This window comes from Castor canadensis, chromosome 1 (assembly GCF_047511655.1).
Source record: "Castor canadensis chromosome 1, mCasCan1.hap1v2, whole genome shotgun sequence".
NCBI classification, from domain to species: Eukaryota; Metazoa; Chordata; class Mammalia; order Rodentia; family Castoridae; genus Castor; species Castor canadensis.
In genome coordinates this window covers 34536532-34560098 of record NC_133386.1, presented here as the reverse complement: position 1 = coordinate 34560098, position 23567 = coordinate 34536532, and the positions used below count along the sequence as shown (strand labels likewise).

The following is a 23567-nucleotide window of genomic DNA, read 5'->3' as shown; positions in this document are numbered from 1 at the left end:
AAATGCATGAATGGATAAAAACAATGTGGCCTATATACACGATGGAGTATTATTCTGCCATTAAGAATGAAATTGTGTTATTAGCAGGAAAATGGATGGAACCGGAGATTAACATGTTAAGCAAATAAGCCAGATTAGTGAAGACAAATATTACATGTTTTCTCTTGTAATCCGTCTAAAAAAGTACATGGAAGTTCAAAAAGGCATGAAAGTAGAAAGGGGACTATTAGAGAATAAGAAGAGGACCTAGAAGAGGGTTGAGGGGAACAAGTGTGGGGGATGGGGGGAGGACACAATCAAAGTGCCTTTACACATGTATGAAAATGAAATAGTGAAGCTCAACATTTTGTACAATTAATATATGCTAAAATATACACTAACAATTGGGAAAGCTTGACTATGGACCAAAAGCATGAGAGTTTTATTAATTTTTTGGTGCTATTGTGCTTATGGAGAAGCAACCTTTCATGTTTGATGAAAGGTTCCAAAAGTCATCCTCACTTAGTTGATGCAAAAGCATCTTCGTTCAGAATCAAAATCTCTTTAGTGCTACTTTATTAGCACTACCTCATGCCATCTGGAGCTGAAAGCATGAGCTAATACTTTACAAGACAATTGTCTTCTTTGTTATTAACAAAACAATTAAAATTAAAATGCACATATACAAGAGAGAAGGTATAAAAATTGAGTATTCTACAATTAATTTTATGCCATCATGACATACAGCCTTTTTTTTTGTAATAGTTTTTACATTTACTCACATGTGTATATATTGTTTGGGCTACCCCACCTCCCCCCACTTCAGGGAAGAACCTGTTCTGCCCTCTTGTTCTCCGATTTTGTTGAAGAGAAAACTTAAGAGATAATATGAAAGGCATAGCGTTTTTGCTAGTGTGAGATAAAGATAACTATACAGAGAGATTCCTAGCGTTGCTTCCATGCACATGTGTATTACAACCCACACTGGTTCATCTCTACCAGACCTCTTTGCTACTTCCTGGTCCCCTTCCCATAGTGGCCTCTGCCAGTTTAAGATTACTGTATTCACTCCTTTACAGTGAGCACATCAACCACATTCAAATTTTAAGTTTCCTTTCCTCTCTCTATTCCTCCTGTGTGCATTCTCCCCTTAGTGTGTGACCCATGTCATAATATTACTGCATTTGTTTTAGGTCTGTAATCGACATATGAAGGAGAACATACGATTTTTGGCCTTCTGAGCCTGGCTAACTTCACTTAAGATGATGTTCTCCAGTTCAGTCCATTTACTTGTGAATTACAAAATATCATTCTTCTTTGTGGCTGAATAAAATTTTATTGTGTATAAATACCACATTTTCTTAATCCATTCATCGATAGTGGGGCATCTTGGCTGTTTCCACAGCGTGGCTATTGTGAACAGCACTGCAATAAACATGGGTGTGCAGGTGCCTTTGGAATAACCTGAGTCACATTCTTTAAGGTATGTCCTTAGGAGCAGTACTGCTGGATCGTATGGCAGATCTATGTTTAGTTTTTTAAGAAGCCTCCATATTTTTTTCCAAAGTGGTTGTACTAGCTTACATTCCCACCAGACATACAGTCTTTTAAATGCATGATTCCTCCTTATAGATATGTTCAGGTAGAGGTCCTGTATATCTGCTATTTCTCACAATTTAGATACAATGAATTAAAGATGTTTTTTAGTGTGTAAGAATAATACATTTAAAGTATTTTTAAAAGACATGTATATATGTATACATGTATAGAACTATATATGCCTATTTTTGTTATTTTAAGAGACAGTGTGTCCTGTTAAAGTTATTATATATCATAAAATATGTAATGTTGTACTGTTATAAAGAATATGGTTTTTGAAAGTTTTTTTTTATTTTCTTACATTAAAAAATAATGTGCATTGTCTGTAGTAAGTCTTCCTCTCCACTCTTTACACAATCTTTTCATTGGGAAAAGGGTTGATTTGACTGATGGTAAGTGGTGAATGTATGACAAATACCACTACTCCTTCTTTTTGGATGTTAAAAGTCAGTTACACATGTGGCCTGTCTTTGAAATACTCCAAGCTGGTGAAGCCAGAATTGTGGTGCTAGGTAGATGGGTGAATTTGTGCCCAATGACTTGGGCAACCCTCCAATGGAGAGGCTCAATGTCTAGACTTACCAGAAGTACAAGTACATAGAGTTGTAAGCCATGCCCTACAATTTAGTACTGTTGGCAACACTGTTGATATTCTTCTAGTTCCAGAAGCTTCTTAATGAAGTAGAGAAGATTTAATTTAGTGCTTCCGCCTCCCCACTGTCAACATTTAGTGATACAGAAATATTGTGTATTTTAGCATTCATGCTAGTAGCCAAAGGGAACCCAGAATGATGCTGTTTATTTGCATTTTAATTTGACTATAGAATTGTTTGTTTTAGGCCCTTTGGTCCAATGCTAATTTAAATCACACCTTCCAAAGAACATTGTTTCTCTCATGCTTTTTAACTGTAAATAATAAAAGATGTCATCAATTACTTTAAAGTTCATATTATCTAGGCATGATTTTTGAGCTTCATGAAGACTTAGGGAAAAAGTGCTTAGCATTGTAAGAACCTTTGTAAATGCCACAATGTGCCCCCACTCAGCGCAAAATAAAGGAAAAGAAAAGAAAAAGTGCTGAATGGTAATTGATGTGGAGGTTACAGAAGCAATCCTTTGCTGTAAAGAGTTTAGTTTTAAATCCCAGTTCTGTTCTATATAACTGCATGAACACGTTAAAATAATTTAATCTTTCTGCACTTCAGTTTCCTTGTATGTAAAATAAGAATGACAGTATGCTTACCTCACAGATAAGATGAGCTAAGATAATGTACAATGATTACTCTGGTGCCTGCCATGTAAGTCTCAAAAATTTTCCTCTTATCGTGCTTACCTGGTTAATAGATAAGTTAAGAGTTAGGTGGAAAAACTGGATTTGATTTTTGCCAGTGTTTCTGTAAATAATGGTCCATTTGCAGAAGCTGTGAAGAAAGTTGAGGGGAGATCTCCCCTGAAATAAGAGTGAGCCAATGGCTGTAGTCTAGGTCCTAGAGGACTGAACACAAATGAGAATTACATTTCATAAAAAGGTAAGATAACCAAAATATCAAGGACAGAATTCTGAGGGAGAGAAAAGAAAAACTACAGAAAAAAGTCATTTATGTAGGAAAGTATTAAAAAAAAACCTGAAAAAGAAATCTAAAAATGATAGACTCGAGAAATGTAAAGGTGATTACTATGAACTGATCTACTAAACAATGGGTTAATCCAACAGTACCTGTAAGGTCCCAAGGTGGGAGTATGTATTCTTTCTAACCACAATTTACACAGTAGATGCTTTCTCTATTTATTTTTCTTTTTTATTGTTGTGCTGGTAGGGGTACATTGTGGCATTTACAAAAGTTCTTACAGTATATCAAGTATATCATACTTGAATACACTTCCTCCACCACTTGCTTTCATCTCCTCTCACCCCTTCCTGTAATAGTTTTAACAAGTATCATTTTTCCATTTTCATACTTGTGTACACAGTACTTACACCATATTCACCCTCCTATACCCTTTCACCACTTCGTCCCCCCTCCCTCCTGGTACCAATCCCATCCTCCCGCAGGTAGGATCTGTTCTGGACTCCTGTTCTCCAATTTTGTATTTAAGAAAAGAAGAAAATGACATTTTTCCTTGCTTAGTGACAGCTATCTTCTCCTGCCCAGCACAATCTTCTTAGATTTTCCTGAAGAAAGCGTTATCAATGTGGTGACCAAATATTTCATCTTAGGTACCAGACTGACAGTACAGGTAAGACACACATTGAGCTTTGAAATTTATACTTTCCCATGTAATTTTTGTTAGCTGGTACATGATTTGCAGAGAAAAAGTTGGGTGAGAAAAACACTAGCATTAGCACATATTAAGATTTAGCAGTTACCTTTTAAATGTAGAAATAATTTTGCTTTTGAACTGTATTCCTTCAGGTGTGATCTGTTTTAGCTGTAGTTTAGTAAGTAGTATTTAAAAGTTGCTAAACCTGGCATATCACTTTCAGAAATGAAAAGAACAATAAGCTCTGATTTCTAAGAAGGTAATATGAAGTAGTTTACATAACAAATTTGTTTAATTTTAGTTTATAATAATCTAAAACTTATGTGTATAGTAAAACATGCTTTTCATTAGACATTTCTTAGAATAACATGCTTATTTTCAGAGGCTTACAGGGATGCAATATATATAATTCCGTTTAATACATGTACCAAGGGATTGATTTAACATTGAAAGATTTCAGCACTTTCTTTGGGAATTTGGATTTTGATTTTCACTTTCTGTAGCAAGAATAACTTTGAGATAATGTGTGAGAAATATAGAGCAGATTGCAAAATAGAATGCTATGATGTGAAGGAAATTTTGATGAAATATAACTGATTCAGAGATTTTTTGTTGAAAAAAAAAAAAGGAACCAGAACTTTTTCCTCCAACATCACAAACTAATTGCATTTCTTTCTGATTTCCTTGGAGACACATGTGGAATAAAATGTAATAAATACTATACTTGCATGTTTACTTACCAGAATGTTCTCCTCAGAAAAAGTAATGATACCCTTTCATTGACATCATCCAAGTGATAATATACTTTTGTTTCTGTCATTGAAGTAATAATAACTTTTCAAGCACATCACTGCATAGTGCTTCTTTCTTTTATTGTACATAATACATAAAAATAAAAAGGCTATATTATCTCTTAAGGAGTAAGGTTGTTATTTAAATAAACTCAGACATCAGAAAAATACAGTTCCTTCTTAATATGTACTAAAATTTCTATAGATACTAGTACCTTTGCATAAAAATTTAATTTTAATATTCTTTCAATTGTCACAGTATACTTAATTATAGATCTCTGCTATTTCATGTCTCAAAAATATGTCTTAAGCCAGTTCCAGTTGCCTATACCACAATGATAAGAGATTAGGTATTTTTTTTTACCAGACATTTCTCAGGCCAGGTTTCAGTCTGTTTTATGTAAAATAGTATAGATAGATACTTTTTAAAATAAAAGACAAATATTATATCCAAATATTATGTTGATGATATAGGTAATATAGTTCAATAAGGGTTTGACACTAGTCATGGTAATTTTTTTCTCTCAAAATGACTTAATATTATAAGTGAGCCTATGTATTTCATGTCTTTTATGAATTGCTTCCTGTCATAAAAAATGGAATATGGTGTGAAATGAATTGTGACTTTGATCTTTTTAAGACCTCTTAAGATTAAAGAACACAAGCCCTTTTTGTTTTGTTGATTGTGACTTAGTTCGTCATAAGATACAATATAATCTGTGCTAGATGGAGTGAAACAATTTCACTCTAGATAATAAGAAAAGTGAGCCATATATCAAATGTTCAAAATAAAGAACTGATTTTAATAAACTAATCTGGTAGTTTCATCATACAGATGTGCATCTCAGTAAATAAACCTAGAGGAGTTATATTCCAACTAGTTACAAATTTTACAGCCTTGTCAAATGTAAATGTTTACTAAATGTGTGTGTTTTGGTCTTGTTCTATGCCTCCAAAGACCTTTATCTGAGTTGCTGAGTGCTGTTTTGAAGGTATACTTGCAAGTGGAGGGCTGAAATGTTAACCACCATTTCTAGATTTCTGCTACTGAAACTAGTCTCTGTGAGCCATCTAAATTGTTGCTTTATTGAATTTTCCTGGAGCAGGGGATGCTTAATTAAGGCTTCTTTCAGTATATATATTTATCCAACAGACTAAGAAAACCTGAAGATTGAGTTTTGGCTGTTCTGAAAATCATCTTTTGGTTTTATTGTTAGAAAGAGAAGGATTATTCACCAAATCATTCATAAAGAGAGTGTTGAGATGACTTTGTTATTTAGTTGGTGTGTAACAGTGTTGTAGGTCCCTTTGTATCAGTATTCAATGTTTTGTGTTATTCTCAGGTGAGATTGTTCTAATAGTTTTTTGGTAAAAGCTTGATTGAGATATTTTCATATATTATATACAGCTCACCCTTTAAAGTATGTAATTCAATGTTTTTTTTCCATATTTAGAGAGTTGTGCAATCATTGCCATAATCAATTTTAGAACATTTCATGACTCCCACAAAGAAATTTCATACCCATTTGCAGCCTCTCTTTGCATTCTCCTAAACCACACCTGATTCACCTCCTAAGCCCTAGGAAACTACAAATGTATTTTCTGTCTCCATAGATTTTCCTATAATTTCCTAAATTTCATGTAGTTGGAATCATAAAATATGTGTCTTTCTAGCTGCTCTCATTTAGCATAACATTTTCAAGGCTCTCCTATGTTATAGCATGTATCAGTAAATCTTTGCTTTTTATAGGCAAATAATGTTCCATTTTATGGATATAGTATATTGCATATACAATATTTCATTTAGCCACTTAACTGTTGAAGGACATTTGTTGTTTTTAACCTCTACTATTATGAATAATGCTGCTGTAAACATTCATTACAAGTCTTTGAGTGGACATGTTTTTTCATTTCCCTGGGTTCATGTGCAAGAGTAGAATTAATGAAACATAAAGTAATTCTATGATTAAGCAACTGAGGAATGCTGCACAGCTTTCCAAAGAGCTGATACCACTTTAGATTCTCAAGTTCTACATCTTTACCAACACTTGTTATTATGTCTTTTTGATTACAGTCATCCCAATAGGGGTGAAATGGTATTTGATTTGTGTTTCCCTGATGATGTTGACATCTTTCAGGTGCTTATCAGTCATTTATATATCTTCTAGAAGAAATGGTTATTCAGATCCATTATCTGTTAAAAGTTAGTTTTGTTATTTTTATGAGAATTTTTTATATATTTTACTAATTTTATACTTTCCTAGCCAAAAGGCTGAGAAACTATTTACTAATTTTGCTTCATATGGTTTACTAAGATAAAAACCTTCAGTGTATGATTAATAAAATTTAATTATTACTGAAATTATTAAATCAATCAAGCATAATTTTTGGTTGACTTCACATAGGGAAACTAATTTGAAACAACTTTTGTTCAATTGTTCTGGAGTCTGATTGACTGCCAAACCATGGCTTTTAATAAGTTACCCAGTTAGGATGTGTTAGACACTACTGTCACAGAAGTAAATATCTTGTTATGTGCCATTGGAAAATCTTTCTTTTGGATAATAATATAAATAGAGAAATTGTCTTCTTATGGATCCACGTATATTTAAATTTTTTATTTGTGATTGATATATTAATTTTACGTGTTAATGGGGATGCAGTATATACTGAACAAATCCAGCCTCGGTTTTCCATCCCATCCTTCCCAACTGCTAGTAATTACTGTTCTATATTCTCATCAACTTCTTTTTAGAAAACATTTCCACATGTGAAAGAGAGCATGTGCTCTTTATTTTTCTGTGTTTGACTTATTTCACCTCAGTTCAATCAATTTTGCTGCAAATTAAGGATTTTCATTCATCTTTATGGCAAATATTCCATTGTGTATATATGTCACATTTTCTTCATCCATTTATCCATTGGATACCTAGGTTGATTCCATACTTTAGCTATTGGGTACTGCAACAAATGTAGGGTTGCAAGTCTCTCTTTGATATCATGGTTTCATTTCCTTTGGATATATTTCCAGAAGTGGAATAGCTAGATCATATGTTCAATCTATTTTTTTTTTTCAGTACTGGGGTTTAAACTCAGGACTTCACACATACTAAGCAGGTGCTCTACCACTTGAGCCTCTAGCCAGTCCTTTTTGCTCTGATCATTTTGGAGATAGGGTCTCACTATTTACCCAGGCTAGCCTGGACTGTGATCCTCCTATTTTAGACTTTCCGCCATGGGTGGGATGAGAGGCATGGCCACTGCATCCAGCCATTGGCTACAATGGGGTCTCATGATCTCCCTGCCCCTCCAGCTGGCCTTGAACAGCCTCCTAGCTTAGGCTCCCAAGTACTTAGGATTATAGGTGTGAACTACTGGCACCAGGCTATTTATAGCTTTTTGAGGAACCTCTATTTTGTTCTCTATATGTCTATTCTAATTTACATTCTCACAAGCAGTGTATTAGGATTCTTTTGTTTCTCTACATCCTCACCAGCATTTGTTCATTTTTTTTCTTTATTATGATAGCCATTCTAAGGGAAGTAAGATGATAGCTCAATATGGTTTTGATTTGCATTTCTCTGATGTCTAAGCTACTGAACATTTTGTCATATATTTGTTGGCCATTTGTATTTCCTTCTTTTGAGAAGTGTCTCTTTAAAGAATTTGCTCATTTTTAAATCAGGTTACTTGCTTTTATTTTTTGAGTTTTCAAAAAATATATTCTAGATATTAATCCTTTTTTGGATGAATAGTTGACAAATATTTTCTTCCATTCTGTAGGTTGATTCTTGATTCTGTTGATTGTTTCCTCTGCTGAGCAGATTTTTAACTTGATGTAATCTCTGTTGTCTATTTTTGCTTTTTTTTTCCTGTGCTTTTGAGGTCATATCTAAAATGGAGCTATATTTTCAGTGTATTTAAGTTTTTAAAATTTACATATAGTACTTATGCATATTTATTTGGTATAATGTGATAATTCAATACAAAAATTTATAATGATCAAATCAGGGGAGAGATAGCATTTTCTATCTCCTTAAGCATTTATCATTCCTTTGTTTTGAGAATCTTGCATTTGAAGCTATTTTTTAAAGGAAGTACTTAAAATTTTAGTATTTGAGAAGACATCATTCTTTCTTTTAAATTTTTCTCAAAATTTTTTCTTTATGCATGTTAGTTTGATTATAAATTAAACCTTAAAGAACATGAATGTTTTTATATTTCAATAAAAGTAGTCATTTAAACACACCACTTACATTTTCAATGGAACAAATAACAAAAAAGTTATTTGTTAACAAGTAACAATCATGTTACCCCTTGATTTTGTTGGTCTGACTCATTATTCAAAGTGTGGCAGAGATTAGACTGGTTTGAATATCCTTTAAGAACAACCAAGTCTTGAAGAGGAAATCAGTTGTAACTAAGTTGCCAATGTATGAAGTACTTCTGCATGTGGCAAGGAAGAGTGCTCATCATGAGGCATTTGAAATAAAGTTGACCAGTGGTGATGGCTCCTTTTTGGGGTCTGCTTCCTAGGATCAGGGATGTAGAATGAAAAGTTGCCTTAAATACTCTGATCAGAAAGAACACACAAATATGACCTTCTTTTTATGAAAGAAAAAAATTTGGGGGAGGTATAACTGAAAATTATATTAATTTACAAGCTCACTGGACAATAAATTCATATTGTCTTATTTCTCTTATGACTCCTAATGTATTTTTGTCAGACAATAAGTCACCATGACAACAAAAAACTGAACAGGGTTGGGGCCTAGTTGTAATTTTGAAAGGTTGGCTACATATAGAAAACCAGCACTTTAAGAACTCTTCAAAACAAAACAAGGTGTGAATCTATAGCATACCGTTAAGATAAAAAGCTCATAATTACATGTATATATATATACACACACACACATATTCAAGTATGATATAGTTGATACTTGTAAGAACCTTTGTAAATGCCACAACATACTTCCACCCAGCACAACAATAAAGGAAAATAAAATAAAATAAATATATAAAATATGATATATATGCAATGCTTGGTCATAAACCCAGGTGAAAAAATATTAGCAAGTATCTATGAATAAGAGGTTGCAGAATGTATGTCATGATCTAAAACCTGGACACAACGAAAAATCTAGTGTCATCTTTGAGTCATAGTACCTTCATCAGGTGTCAATAGCGTCATTCTTGAGCTTCTCACTCTTGTACATCTCCTTCTTTATTTTAGGTCATAGATGAGCAATTGGAATTTTTCTATTTAATAACCTAGCCCATGGCAGGATGGTAGCTAAGAAAGAGTTCTTAAGATGAATATAGAAAAATCTTTAGTTTGGCCAGGAAAATTGTCCATAAGAAGGAAAAAGAGAAACAGAAAGTAAGAGGACAAGAAAGAGTAAGATAAATAAAATCTTAAGCATTTTCTATTTATAAATATGCTTTTTCCTTTAGCTTAGCTTTTGCAAATGGTCTTAGTAAATCATGCCTGTTTTGCCATGTGTTTAAAGCTATTAAGTGAAGTTACCAACAGCCAATCCCCAAAACTCATATGCATAAAACAATGTAAAAATAACATAAAACAATAAAGAAAATTTCTTCTTTAAAATTTAATGCTGATGTGATTAAAAACATATATCAAAAGCTTAAAGGCAATCAGACTTCATAATCAAGGAGTAGTCTTGCAACAAAAACAAGCTTTATTGTCATTTCTGGTGTGGATTTAATTTATTATTTTTTAAAGTTGAAAATGGTAGGAGGTGATTCATTTATTTAGATTGAACACTGCATCTGGTGCAGAGTTAACAGTAAAATATCATTTAAGGAGGCCTGGGGGTATGTCTAAAGCTTTTTACTTCACATCATTTGCTAATAAGCTAGTTATCTGGAAGCTATTAAATTAGAACATTTGAATTTACTGAGATTAAAAAGAAATATTGGATTTATGGTTAATATTTTGTGCTGAATGCTTCCATTACATTCTGTGAAATTTTATAAACCTAATATAACAACCTTTTTTTCTTGCTTTAGAAAATGTTTCTTTACTTGTATATGAAACAAAGTAAATATAAAAATCAAAGTAAAATAATGTTATGAGCTTATGTTATACACAGCTTCAAACTTGAGAACTATGCTAGCTTTAAATTTTTCATGGCTTATAGTTATTTATCTCATTCACTGATTTCTACTACTATGTGCTAAATTCTGGAAAGCCTATATCTGAAGGATAACTAGGAACAAAAGTATTTTTTTTCCTTTTGACTCGAATGAGAAGATTGCTATGGTATAAGTAAATGTGAGAATGTTAGTGAAGTACACAAGAATAAACTAAAATTGAGAAAAAAGGAACTAGAAGAGGATGCCATGTTTAACACTACTTACACTTCAATGTGTATTTGCTAAATGTTATAAGTTCTTTAGATTGCAATTTTTACATTGGGTTTTCCCTTCATTTTCCTTTCTTTTTCTTATTTCCTCCTCTTCCTTCATATTCCTTTGTTTCTTTTCTTTTTAACTGAATTATTTTCAGGCACAAATAAGACATGGTTCCAGTCTGAAGAGAATTTTAGAATGCTGATGTGTTTCTATTAAAATTAGCAAAATCAAGGCACACATGTATATGTGTGTGTGGTATGCATATGGAATATGGGAGACATTTTTATTCTAAGAAAATTCTTTGATTTCTTTATCAAACTTTTATAGTTTTCAGTATATGTGTCTTTCAGCCCCTTGATTAAATTTATTCCTAAATTTTATTTTTTTGTAATTATTTTCAATTAGATTGTTCTGATTTTTTCCACATAGGACATTAGTATACAGAAATGTGTTTATTTGATGTGTTGATTTTGTGTCCTCGAGTTTACATATTCATTTATTAATTCTAAGAGTCTTTTTGGTTGTAGAGTTTTATACATAATACCATATCATCAGCTCTCCATGCCAATTCTACTTCTTATCTGCCTAGGTTAAATAGACCTGGTGAGAATAACACACCTGCCTTGTTCCAGGTCTTCAGATGCTAATTCCTTCACCAAGAATCACCTGATCCCAAAGTTCCTAGGAACAATCTCGCAACTCTGTTTCTATGGCATTTTTTTCCCCCTCATTGTGATATTGTTAAATACTGTGACTGTCAGAGTTAAGATTCTTGGGTCAGACAGGCCTGTACACTAATACCTTTACTGCTACCTACAAGTTGCATGAGTCATTGCAAATTATCTTTTTTTATGTGTTTTTTATGGTACTGGGATTTTAACTCAGAGCCTTGTGCTTGCTAAGCAGGTACTCTACCACTTGAGTCATGTACCCAGCCTTTTTTACCTGGAACAAGTCCCAGACCTCAATCCTGCCACTACTACAGACTTCTATGTAACAGTGATCACAGGCATACACCACCACCACTTGGTTTATTGATTGAGATGGAGTCTCACTAACTTTTTGGCCAGGATGGCCTCAATCTGTGAGTCTCCCAATCTTTGTCTCCTTAGTAGCTGGGATTACAAGCATGATGTGAAATGCCCAGCCTTGCAAATTATCTTTCTGAAGTTTCATATTTCCATATTGGTAAATAGTGTTCATAATAATGCCTAACTTGTGGGATGCTTAAAGAGATAAATGAGGTAACAATACTTGTAGCTGGAACATAAGAAGTACTCAGAAGATTGTCTCACCACATAAAGCATAACACTGTGAATGCATGCAAACCTGTAGTTTAAAGGTCTAGTTTCTGGTTTTGTGCTCCTTGGTTTTACAATGCCATGACCTGGCCCTGATGCATAAACTTATAGTGCTTTGTCATCTCTATTATACAGTGGGATGAATTATGATTTAAATGAATATTTGTAGGGTAAGAGAAAGAATTCTGTAAAGTTATTCATATACTGTTAATAGTATACTGATTAATATCAACAGAGGAGTCAGGTTTTGAATACTTTTGTATTTTTTATATTATATAAGCCACCACAGCATAGCCTTTCTACAAAAAATTGTTACTTGCTGGTTGAATTTACACTGATAATGTATTCATCATCTTTCTATTATTATAATTAAATATCTGAGGTAATTTACTTATAAAGAGGAAAAGGGGTATTTTGGCTCACAGTTTTGGAGGTTCCCATACAAGATTGGTTAAACTCATTGCTTTGGGTCTCTGATGAGTTTTGGCAGTGACTGGGAGTAAATGGCAGAGCACACTATTCACATCATCAGCCAGGAGACAGAAAGAGGAAGGGCACAGGGTTCCACAGTCCCCTTCAAGGGTACCTCCAATTACCTTGGGACCTCCCATAAGAACCCATTTCCCAATAGTGCCATTTTAACACATGAACCTTTGGAAGACATCAAAACTATAGCACATATAGACAATTTTAAATATTCTAATTTTTTTAAAAAGCGAAAACATACACACATACCACAGAGAGAGAGAGAGAGAGAAAGAGAGAGAGAAAAAAACCAACTTATCATCATTATTATAACCTGCAATTCACAGCAAAAGACACTCAACTACTTAGACCCCAACCATTTTAAAAATAACTCTAAGGGCCTCTTTCTTGGCCTTTTTGCCCCCAGGCTGTAACTCTACCAATCCATTCTTGCAATGATGTAGAATAATCTACCTTAATCACTCATGTGACTATTCTATTCTCTTGCTTAAACACTTTCAATGACTTGGTTTTCTTTGGTACAGCAAAGCTAAACTTTTCCTCTGAAATTTATAATCTTTCTGTCTCTACTCTTCCTATGTAATATGATTTTCTATTATTCCTTAACAAGCTTCCACTGTTCTACCGAGACAGGTATATTTTTTGCCTCTACTAATCTAGGCCCCAATGATAAAAATTTGCATAAAATATTTAGTAACATGTTTTCTATTTTTCTCTTACCTTCTATACTTTTATACATACTGTTTAAGTTTCCTGGAATGCCTAAATTTCTCCCATTACCTTACATAAGTTTACCTAAAGTCCATAACCCAACAAATATTTTTCCCATTATCAAAACTTTCCTCCGTCATTAATCACCTTCCCCTCTTAAAGTCATTGCGTAGTCTTTTTAAAAATAATAAGCCCACATCACTCACAGATTTACTATACATTTTTGACCAAGTGCAGTCAAATGAAAATAAATAAAAAACAAAAGAAATTTCAAAAACAAAAATTCTACATTTCTGTACATATATTATGCAGCTCAATTGATGCACAGAAGCTATCAGCCATGTTGTGTCAGTTGTGTTTAAATCATTGTGTGACCTGCTGAGTGGTTCCCTGACCTTCATTTTGTGAAAATGTGCCTCCTGGAAAGCCAATGGTGCCCAAAAGGCAAGGTAAAATTAATATGCTTGATTTAAGTGATAAAGTGGAAATTTTAGATTTGTCAAAAGGCGTCATGCCCATGGATACCCAGAGTCTACTACAGTCTAAAATAGATGATTTAGTCCTATGGAATAAGAAACATATAACTAAAGTCTCTGACTTTCAGCAGTTCCCTGTTTCCCTTAGTCTTCCAGAGATGTTCTTTATATGTATGTGTGTGTTTGTGTTTGTATATATGCTTTCCTCATTTCCCTTCTCAGTCCTTTTAAATACTAATGATAGAAGGAGTGGTGAACCTGTCCCTAAGGACATGTGAGCAGAGACCTGAATGAAATGATTAAGAATGCCAAGTGAAGTTTTAGGGAGAAAGAATTCCAGGCAAAGTAAATGGTAGCTGCAAAGTTCTTTATATAACAGCAAGCTCTTTGTTCTTTAGGAAAAACAAGCCAGACAGTGTTGTCTGAAAGGAGGAGTGAGAGAGGCAGATCACAGAAAATGAGGATGGGAAGATTTGAGAAGCTAATTCAAGGAAAGATTAAAGCCACAGTAAGGAGTTTGGAATTTATTCTAAAATTGATGAAAATCTATTGTCTGGTTTTGAGCTGAGCATGCTGTTAAGTATTCATAATTTAAAATGAGTTTGTGGATGCTTAGCTAACATTTGACAACCGGCGAGTATGAATAAATGGTGATAATATTTAGGACTGTTGGATAAAGGTGGAAAAACAAGACAGTTATAGAGACACTTTCCTATACTGACCTTGACTTTGAAATTACGGATTATGTAGAATTAATGAGGTTAAGATTACTATGTAAGCATTAGAGAGGTGGAGGCAGGAGGTTCTTGAGTTCAAGACCAGCCTGGATTACATAATAAGTTCCAGGTCAGCCTAGGCTACATAAAGAGACCCTGTCTCAGAAAAAAAAAAAAAATTCTGTATTAAAGTCAATAGGACATAAGCAGATTGGTACTTGGAAGTAATTCATAACAGTGAAAACATGTATTTAACATGTTAAAAGTAAATATACTAAGCATCAACTAAAGAAAAGTAAAAGGTAAAACAAAGTAAGGTAAAATAATTTAGGTGGCAAGAATAAAGTAAAAGACAAAATAAGATCAAAAATTAAAATTGGCAAGTTTGAGAAGAAAAAGAGAAAACACATTAATAAGTGTCATAGGTAATTCTTGTGAGCATGGCTCAGCTCACACCTCTGTCCTGTTAGGACTGGTCTCTCATGTATTAAGAGTGATACTTGGTGTCTCCGTGCACCGTGTGTGACATTATGCCAGTGAGCCCTCGTTCACTGAGCGTGGAATAGGAAGCTCACTTAAGCTGGACCAATTATATATTTTTTCTTAGCAATTTAGCATTTAAAGTTGTTAAGTAATAAAATGGTTACAGAGTGTAGAGCAGTGGTCTCCATCTGCCTGTGTCTCCATGGATGTGTATAGATATTCCACACGTGATGAGGTTTCATACATAGTTTAAAGGAATCAATTTCCACATCCTCATCCTGCATAAAAATTTATTCCTAAAATTGGTCTATCTAAAAGGAATGCAATAAAAAGTATTCTTTCTTTACTTTATTTTCCCAGATTTTCTCCTTTATAAAGAAAGGCATAGGCCTCCTTATACAATGGTAAATTGTAACAGTGTATAAAATGATCAGGGGGCCAAACAAATGAGAATTGGAAATACTAAAGTTGTTGAGAAAGCAAATGCCTAATTATTGGGTAACAAATGCTCTTGCAAATCCACTGGATTTCTTTTTCAGTGGATGAAATAAAATTTAAAGAGAACCTAATAGAATTTTCATTGACTAATCATTAAAAATAATATTTGAAGGAATACCACAAGTAATTTTTGTCATATGCCCAATAACAAGTTCAAAAAATTTAATGACACTGCTGTATCTAAGCTCCCTCTAGGACCTGTTATTAATTTATGTGAATAAGCTTTCTTAGCACTTCTGTCTATGAAAATGAAAATAAGGATAAGATGAATATTGAGCACGATCTCAGTGAAGAATTGGAGAATAATAACATTCAGCAGTGAATATATGAATTAATAATAGAAATAACTGAGAAATCAGAAAAACTTCCATCCATTTTATTAAGAAATGAATTTTCATTTAAAGTGTGGGCTGGAGATGTGGCTCAAATGGCAGAGCATTTACCTAGCCAGCACAAGGCCCTAAGTTCAATACCTAGCACCTCTAATAAGTAAATAGATACATGAATGAATTAGTAAGTAAATAAATAAGGTTTATGTTTTCTGATTGAAAATTGTCAAAATTTGTTAATTTGTTCCTTAAATTAACTGAGTACAACTAAATAATTATTGAAATAATTTAATCTAGGAGAAAAATTTCAATACAGAAACTTGTAGCTAAAGAAAACATTAAATATATGCACTGTGTTCTTAGACAAATGCATACATTATTTCTCTAATAATGTATTAATAATATATTATTAATGTATATACATAATAATGTGTTATTGATACATTATTAGGGGGAGGGGGAGAGGACACCAACACTATATACACATGTAAGTAAATGTAAAATGATAAAATAAAAGGAGAAAAAAGATAAAAAGAAATACATACATTAAAAGATAGTCAATTAATCAATCTGAGCAGAGACATGACCACATACTGCCATGCTTGGTCGGGGAGGAATTTGCTACACTTGGAGGGGATAATAAGTATTATATATCTTGATGAATTTCCTTCGATCTCATAGAGAAGTAACTATTTGTTGATTGATTAGTGGTTGTATTAAAAAGGGAAGAAAGGAAGTTGAAAAACTGTTTAATATAATTTTGTTTTGCTAAAAAATCATACTTATGCATTTAGGTATATATATTTGTATATGTAAAGAAAACATCTCAAAAGATGTACATCTATGTATTAAGTGATGAGGTATTAGGAAAGCTGTTTTTTACCATTTATTATGTACAATATTTGTAATGTTAGTTTTTTTAACCATAAGAGCATAATTTTCATAATTAAAGTGCAAGTCAAATCTTGGGAAAAATCATAAGGTTGGTGGTATCTGTTGGAGAAATATGTGTCTCTTAACCTAGAATTATCATCAAGGAGACACAGACTAACGAGGAGAATTCAGGCTCAGACAGAATATTTCCGTACAAACCTCCTTTCTATTCAGTTATCTGTGGCAGACCTGTGTTAGAGTAGATTCATTTGCATTTCACCTAAACCACACTATTTCATTTGCAGTTGAATGTTTAGACCTACATATTAGACCTTATGTTTACCTCATTTCATGTTTCTTTAAATTATCCTCTTCTTCTGAGGGAATCCAGATGGTTTGGGAACTTTTTGTCAATCAGACAATACAGTCTATTCTTAGTTTTATATATTTTTTGTTTACATAAAAATTTTGCTAAACATGTTCATTGTATAGATCATAATCTGAGTTTTTATATGAAACATCTCCTTGATGTTGGTCATTTGTCCTTGGGCTTTTCCCTGGTTCCAGTCTTTCCTATTGTTACTCTATCTACCAGTCATGTCTTCCACTTTGAACCCATCTAGAAGCATTATACCCTCAATATTTTCAAATTTGCCCACATGACTGTCTCTACTTTCCCGATACAGTCTTTAATTGTGGCTCTCACTCTGTATGTACCACAGCACTCTCTCAATCTCTTTCTCTCATCTGTCTACTTATCCATAGATGAATACATCCATCTATGTATGTGTCAATCTGTACCTCTCATTTATTTTTTCTATAGTTATCTGCCCATGAATTTCACATAGATATGACAAATACACATGCACTTTTATTTTAACAACTTTATATGTTATCACTCCCAAGAGTTTAAATTTGAAGAGAACTTGACCTCAAGCCGTTCTATAGATTTACTCCAAATAGAAGAATAAAATCTCTATAAACCTAAAAGACTTGAAAAAATTCCTTAAAGCACTCCAGCAAACCCTAAATACCTGCATTTAACATTCTAAATACTAAATACTTTTGAAGTTCCATGTTTTAATGTTTTAATTCAAGCATCGCTGAATTCCACTTGGTAATAAGTTTACATTTTTACAAAATTGTGGGTTCAAGTAGGAAATAAAGCAAATCATTGATTTTACCAAATCATTAATAAAACTAATTTTCCAAGATTTTTTCTATCAGGGCTATCACTTTTCAGGCTTCTTTGTACACCACCTTCCCAAAGCATAGTATTAACGAGTAAATGCTCATGAATTTGTGCTTGAGAATGTGTGTGTGTGTGTATTTGGGCATGGTATTTTTTTGTGGTATTATTTGGCGAGAAAAGACTGCCTTCCAAATGTTGCTTAGATACCTGCTATGCTTACTTGCTTGAGTTACATTGAAAAAAAAAAGGCATAATGTATGCAATAGCTACTTCCGAAGATTTCTATGCACTTTGAAAGCCGAATTTCAAAGAGGCCATTTCAGTGTTTTATGAAATTAGTCACCGGAAGGAATTGAGGCAGCTTTTAAAAGAAACAGAAGTTCCAAGAGAGTGCTAATGCTCTGCTGGAATGAGCATTGGTAGGCAAGTAAATCAGTCATACAAAATGAAATTATGAATACACCTGTTAAAGACTACCTTCTTGCTAAATAAGTGAAAATTTTTATGATGGACACATTGCTAGTAATTGAAAGTCCTTGATTGCAAGGCGTATAATGAAAGAGGAACTCTAAGCAACAGGTTGTAATAAATTCTTTTTATAAATATATTGAAAATGCAGATTTAAAAGAGTTCTTTTACTTTTTTGTAAAATGTTTAAAATTAGAAGCATAAAAGAAATAAAATTTATCTTTTAGTGCTAAATAATCTGAAAGTATAAATCCTTATTTCTTGAGAATATAAACATTCTTTTAAAGTATTATTTTAAATAATTTAGCACATGTAATGTAAATAATTTACAGTTACAAGCTAGATAACAGATGTTAATTGGAAACACTTGTGTAAAACAATAAGCGACGCTTTACTGGATAAAGCCTAGGGAGCCTAGAGAGTAAAACCAGAGATTACAAGAGTAAAATAACAAGGCATTTCTATTTTGAACCAAATTCAGGGAATCTGGTAAGGCTTGGAAGGCTTCAATGACAAACAGAAATTCTTTGCTGGTACAACTAGCATTTAGAAAGCCTAAGATGGCATCCACAAAGATCTCATCAAGCAAAATGCCTCTTTTCATGGAAACAGTAGAACAAAGCAAGGAAATGAGTCCAGATCTTAAGGAGCAAATATGTTGTGTAAGTGTCATTGTTAATGGCAGAAGTAAATTCTATTTTCATGATAAATTGGCAATTTTATCACCATGTTCAATTTCCTTCTCTTTCTCAATTGCCCCATCATTTTGCACTTTTTCTTGTATCTGTTTGGGTAAAAGGAAGAGGTAGAGATGTCCTCAGCATAAACTTTGACTGAGCAAGCCTTACATCACCCCAACACCTGAACCTCAAAAGGAGAGCATTAAATATCTAATTTTTGCTTAGCTCTGTGCTGGTGCTAAGCCAGCTCCCATCAAGAGCCTTAGTAAATAATGGCAATAAAACTTAATAAGAAAGAACTCCAGGGCTTTCTTACATACTTTCCCTTCAAATATAAGATTCCCTTGTCCCAGTATGTCCTCTTTTTGCAAAAGTCTCCTCTTGTTGTGTAACAATGAGTTCAAATGATGCAGTAAGTCATTTCTGACCTCTCATTTCATTTCATTCTGTCACAAGTGACAGGTGTTTAAACAGAACTATTTTCCTTGTCTGCAGGACTGGTGACCTTGAGCTTGTAAAGGTGAAAATTTCTGTGGAAAGACTAGTAAAGGAGTAAATGATTTGCTCAAGATTTTCTTACTGAATACATGTAAGTCTACTGCTCTGGTTTAAATATAATTTATCTTCAGTGCAATGTGAAGTTAATATTTCAGCTTTTTTTTTCCCCTTGGCTAGCTTTCTCTTTGCTCATTCAAGTAAATCTTGTACCTTTTCCTCTAGTTTTATTCTTTTTTTATTCATACACTTGCCATGAATGAAACAGTTGACGTGGGAGGAATTGTTGTCATTTGAAAGATTCACTTAAATTGTTAATAATATCTTTTAAATATTAGTTATTTATGTGCCTAAAGATGATGAAGGTAAATAAAATTGAAATTCTGACTTGTTTTATATAACATGTGCTACTTAATTTTTTATGGGTTTGGAGCTTTGTGTGAGTTTGGTTTCTAAAGCCCAACACTAGGGGTCACCCTTCCTTATTTTAAAGTTTTAGTCATTGCTCGGTCCACTGACAGTTCATTAATCTCAGAAGAAAGTAAGCAATTTTGTAAAGGAAAGCAAAAGAATTTTGGCTCCAAGCGTGCTAGTAATTTTGCTTTTTGTCCTTGCCCTGTCAGAAGCCCAAATCTGTAGCAGAATTTTATGAATAAGAAAATGCTATTGAGCTTTATAGGTCAAAAATATTTTGAGACTAAGTATTAACTTAGTTTAAACACAGTTCTTAATACAATAAGACTTTAAGTTTATTATATATAGGATATGACTTGAACTCATTAAATTTAAAAATGAGTTTTTCATTTAATAATTTAGTTAACATGTAATAATGATTTTGTTTAATAAAATAGCATGAGTATCTTCATAAAATGATGAAATAGGAGGAATTAGATAATTAACAATTATGCACATCATAACCATGGATTTATAAAAGTTATGTGAGAGTGAAATTATAGATAAAATTATGATGTATCATATATGTTATCGTATCACACTCGGTGGTTTATGTTTGTGTGTGTGTATGTTGAAAGAATATTTTCACCTCTAAAGGGACAATAGAATATCAACCAACCACCGTTCTTAGATTTGCTGTACAGACTGATTGTTTTTGGCAGTATTGGATTTGAATTTAAGGTTTGCACTTGCTAGGCAGGCACTTTACCTCTTGAGCTACATCCCCATCCCTTTCTTGTTTTTTGTTTGTTCGTTTTATTTATTTCTTGAATAGGGTCTCACATTTTTGCCTGGGCTGGCCTCAATCTTCCTGTATGTGTTTCCCTTGTAGAGGGGATTACAAACATGTGCTACTATATCCAACCTCACAGTTCAATTTTGAATATATGGTAATAGTTTTGTTTGAAACTTATACTCTCTGTCCCTATTTCTTCTCAGTTGGAATATTTCAAACCTAATGTGGTTCTTATAAGGATCGCAATTCTGTTCATCTTTAACTGTTTCTTTTATCCTTATCTGTCTTCTTCTCCTTTATACTTTTTCTTTGTTTTAAGTGTGTTTCAATATCTTTTATTCATCCTGATGATAAAAGTACTAATCTCAGTTATTAAAAACTTATAACATCCTACCACTAATTCTTCTCAATGTCTTTGTTTTACAAATGAAGAAATTGAGATATAGTTAATGTAGGGTACCAGTGGGAGGATTAGAACCTATGCCAGTGGTCATGAGAATACTTGCTCCTTGGCTCTAGAGTAGGCTGAGTTTGCCAACTGACTGACCACAGTTTTGCATGACAGTTATACAGCATACAAGCACAAGCATTCCAAGGGCACATATTGAAATGTTAGGTGGTAAATGTACAATGACGAGGAAGACTTCTATAGACAGTAATGTCATTTCAAAGGAATGAGTCTCATAGTGACCTTTTGGGCACAATAGTGGGATCAGTAGGGCAGGTATGTGGCAACAGTGGAGATCATACAACAACTTAAATTTTTCCCATGAAAGGAGTCACACCAACATGGAAGGAAGTGATCAGATAAGTGATTACTGCAGAGACATCAGCCTTTGTTGCAAAAACTGGGTGAAGCACCTTATTTTTTGATAAGAGTGATATTTCGTTGTGTTGGAAAGACAAGAGTGGTCAAATGGGCTGGCAGTGGTGAATGACATTCAAATTTCTCCTTCCTCTGTGCTACTCTAGTAACGTGTTTATGTGTGAGTATTTCTTGTAATCTTCTTATTGCCTCATGATTATATCTCTAGTTTCCTGCACTGAATCTACAAAATCAATGAGGTCAAGACAATATCTTATACTTTGTGGCATCCCCAACAAGTATCACAGGATCAGACAGGTGAGAAACAGACAAGGTGGTTACAAAGACATTCATTCTCAAGTTTAAGGGACTCTTTGCCAAGAATAAAATACTGCTCAGCACTAGCAAGGTGGAATTCTGGCTGTTCTGTTAGGCAGATGTAGGCAGCTACAGGTGATTTGGAAAGGGAGAAAACCCTAGCTGAGCTTGCAGGAAAGGGAGGGAGATAAGGGAAGTGACGGGGCTCACCCCATTCCTGGACCAAGATGGCTGTTCTGTGTCAATTCCCACACTATGTATTTTACTGGAAAGGTTATTTTGCCAAACTAAGTTTGGTATAGGCAATTAGATCTTCCCCACTTCATTTTCAGAGTTTATAGAAACCCGATTTGGGGGCTGAGGACTCATCCTCTTGAAATCTAGATGCCTAGTGAAGCATCTGTTGTCCCCACATCCACACCCGCTGCTTCTGCTTATGTTGCATCAGTGTAGTTATGAAATCTGCCAGTTTCCCATGTTGACACTTTCACTCATACTCAGTATTCCTGGAGTTTAGAAACCCTGAGACTTATGAGGTCTGGAGAGCAGTCCCTGCCCACCTTCACTCTGTCCATTTAGCCATCCCATCTCTCATTCTTCTCAGAACCTATACCCTCTGCCCCATGTAGCCTTGGTACTAGCTGGTGAGAGATGAGAAGAAACAAGCAGAAACATCTTCACCGATGTTTTCATGTGTCAGCTTTGCACTCTTTGGGATTTAATGTTTCAAGCTACCCTTTCCTCATAGGTGCTTTTGTGTCACTTGAAACTGGAGTTTTGGACCCCCGGCTCAAAACTTCTGGATTTCCAAATGCGAGGTCTGGCGAAATAAAGAGACACGGTAAGGGCAGAGAAGATTTCTTACATAGCACGGGACATACGTGGGAAGAGACAAAGTAAGCAAGCAGCCCCTCTTCTGCCATCTTTGGGGTACAGACATGAACTTTAGCTTTAAATAGACAAAGAATCAAAGGTAGGAAACAAAAGGTATGCATCGTTAAACAGTTACAGTCACAGGTATGTTCCAGGGGTTGGGTGGGGCCTGGTTGACCATTACCTCAGTCCTTGTTCTTTGAGGGTTCTGGAGAAGTTGTTATCACTGTCATCACTTAAGGAGGCAATCTGGTTTCCATGAGCTGATTATTCTTACTTCAGGGTGCAGCCTCATCATTGTAGGTAACAGTCCTCCTTGGAGGAGTGGTCTGTCCTACAAGGCTCTGCTGTCCCTAGGGGTAGTTTCAGTCCCTTGTAATAAAGATGTTATCTATCATTTCTGTCTTTCCTCATTCCAAGGTGGCTGTAGCAAAGACTGGCTCAGAGCAAAGGAGAACAGGTGTAAGATGGAGATAGAGATGTCAGACTTTTCTCCTGTTTTTAGTTAATTGATGGGCTCAAGTAAGGCGTCAGTGCTTTAAAGCAAAAAAACTGTTTAAACACCTTTTACACTCAGACACACCACTTCCACATCACTTTGTAATTCTCTGGAGAACTGGGGGAATTTCCATGCATTCATTCAAAAACATTCATCAAGTGCATATGAC

The 23567-nt window shown here is 33.9% G+C and overlaps 1 long non-coding RNA gene across 4 annotated transcripts in view; it reads left to right on the top strand.

Moving 5' to 3' along the window:
- LOC141423428 (uncharacterized) overlaps positions 1-23196 on the top strand; it is a 172442-nt gene extending 149246 nt beyond the window's left edge. Inside the window, exons 2-5 of one of the 4 annotated variants that reach the window (XR_012448308.1) lie at positions 14379-14488; positions 19021-19201; positions 19715-19808; positions 22775-23196. This is a non-coding gene — a long non-coding RNA (uncharacterized lncRNA). Of the gene's footprint in view, positions 1-14378; positions 14489-19020; positions 19202-19714; positions 19809-21937; positions 22030-22774 lie in introns of those variants that run through there. The other 3 variants (XR_012448307.1, XR_012448315.1, XR_012448311.1) reach the window with 3 other exon arrangements.
- The last annotated feature ends 371 nt before the right edge of the window (positions 23197-23567 follow it).